The following is a 2,772-nucleotide window of genomic DNA, read 5'->3' on the forward strand; positions in this document are numbered from 1 at the left end:
AGATTGGTGTCCAGAAGTTGTGTCTCCCACCTGTGGATTGTGTCAATCAGTGCTATCAGCCAATTAGCTTGGAGCTGTGTGTAAGGATGGCACTGTTTCCTGTTTCACAGGGGGCTTCTGGGAGAAGCAGCAAAGGATCTGTGTCTTTTTCATACAGGACTTTGGTTTGGTGACAGGGAAAGAACTTCACATGAGCTGTTAGGGAAAGGCAAGGTTTTATCTCTGGCTATCCCAAATAGATCTAAGCTAGGGTTTTCCATTCTATAAGTAATCTGTTCTCAATCTCTCTGTCTTTACTAACTTCTAATACACTTTAATAAATACTTAAAAGCCTAAACTCTTGCTGAATTGATTAATAAATCTTAGCTAGTTTCTCCCTCACACTGGGGTCAGGTCAGGTGGCCATACATTAAATTTCAAGCATCACAGCTAGAATTTTAGGCTTTACAGTATGCATACCAGCATATCAGCTATATATATTCTCTCTCTCTCTCTTTCTCTTTCTCGAATCTTCTTATTCTTGTGGTATATAACTAAGCTATGAGTGCAGAATAGAGTCAAAGGTTTTGTGATAATCAATAAAGGTGGTACTGTGGCAAATTTCGTTGTCATTTTCAATAATCATCAAACTGATAATGAGTTGTTCTTATACCTATGCCTTATTCCAGACCACTGACATGGTCATGGAAAGGAAGACCTTTGGAGTTCCTTAATAATGATCTTCCAATAATGATTATATTTAAATTTGGTAATTCAAACAGATGAGGAGGAAGGGATCAATTAAAATAAGAAGGAGGAATGGATAAAGGAAGGTAGAGTGAAGGATGGAAGGAAAGATGTTACAAAGAGAGAGAGAATCAAAAGAAACACATGGAAAGACAAGAGACAAGAGAAAGATATCTACAGAAATGGAGACACAGAGAAACAGAATCCCAGTAGTAGTGACAGTCAGGGAAATAGCAAAATTCTGTTTTAGTCATTCATTTCCTATAAAGGTTAGTGAGTTAGACTAGGCTTATTGCTCATGATTATACTTAGTTCAGGTTATCAATACCCTTCACTCACAAAGTGACTGGACATTGATGCTGGTATGCACATGCAACCCTGTGTTTCTTCTCCCTTTCTTGGAGTCCCAAAATTCCTGGGTTTCCTTATCTTAAAAGTCTTATATCTCATGATCCTTCTGTACATCTATTTAGGAAAAACAAACAAACAAAAAACTTACCATCAGCAACCTTAGCTGGTAAAGTGGTAGATTCTTTGAATGCTTTGAAATATACTAAGTCTATAGCATTCCTGTAATCTAGTTACCCAGTTGAAAAAAACTCAGGTTAGTTAAATATGATCTATTATTGAGGGCTGGGTTTTAGCAATGATTATTTTCCTTTGTAGGTGCTCACAAATATTCCCTGAAGAATGTTTTTGAGAAATTTCCATGAAGAGAACTCAAATTAACTTGCCTTGAGTTTGCAGAATTTGTTCTTTTTTTAAAAAAAATTGGAACATTTGCCCTTCTCAAGTCCTGCAACAATTTCCTCAATTTCAAAACTTTTCAAAGATAACTTAAAGGGTCACATTATTCTTATCTGCCAATTCTATCAGTCCTTAGGAATGTAGCTCATTTGGACTGGAAAGCTTAACTTATGGTAGGCTGCAAGCTGCAGTCTGTCTGTCTCCACTTTACCTTGGGTGTCAACTCCTGCTAAATATCTTTGTTCTGGACTTTGAAGTCCAAAGAAAACTTCTTCCTCCAGATATGGATGGAAATTCCCTTTTGTCTTGTTACATCCTTTATGTTTTCTTCCTTTTGAGAGAGAGAGAGAGAAGGAAAGGAAGGAAGGAAGGAAGGAAAGAAGGAAGGAAGGGAGGGAGGGAGGGAGGGAGGGAGGGAGGAAGGAAGGAAGGAAGGAAGGAAGGAAGGAAGGAAGGAAGGAAGGAAGGAAGGAAGGAAGGAAGGAAGGAAGGAAGGAAGGAAGGAAGGAGGGAGGGAGGGAGGGAAGAAGGGAGGGAGGGAAGGAAGGAAGGAAGAAGGGAAGGAAGGAGGGAAGGAAAGAATGAAGGGATTATTTTCATTAAGCACTTAGTATTGCCAGGCATTTTTTAAGTGCCTTACGAGTATTATCTCATTTGATCTTCACAATAAGTCTGATAAGTAGATGTTATTATAACCCCATTATACCATTGAGAAAACTGAGTCAAAAATTAAATAAATCACTTGTCTAGGGTCACATAGCTAGTTAAATGTCTGAGGTCAAATGTGAATGTCTTCCTGCCTCCAGATGCGGAACTCTATGCAGAACCACCTAGCTGCCTCTGAAGTTGGTTCACAGAAATACCTGAAAATAAAGCACAAATGTTTCTGTGTAGGCAAACAAAATGACAAATCCCCAGTTCTGGTACTTATCTGAAAAGCAGAAATACTCAATATCTATCTTAGGAACAATATATACTTTCATTAATCTTCATGAATTTAATTTGTGTGCCTCAGAATCTGATCCTCTTAAATTGGAATCAAGCTAGAAAAATCTTGTTTTCAACACAAAAAGAATGACTATCCAATAGTGTTTATTCATTTTTATATTAAAGATGAGATGACAATATAGCCATTTTATTGAGTATTATAAAATGTACATTGTTACTTGTAAGATATTCATGAAATTTTCAGATAACTTTTATTTTTGTTGGCTATAATGTGGAAGTTTTTAAAAATAGATGTTTTTGTTTTATTTTATTTTGGGGGGGGGCAGGGCAATGAGGTATCCACTGTGCCTC

Source organism: Dromiciops gliroides, chromosome 3, assembly GCF_019393635.1.
Source record: "Dromiciops gliroides isolate mDroGli1 chromosome 3, mDroGli1.pri, whole genome shotgun sequence".
Taxonomy (NCBI): Eukaryota; Metazoa; Chordata; class Mammalia; order Microbiotheria; family Microbiotheriidae; genus Dromiciops; species Dromiciops gliroides.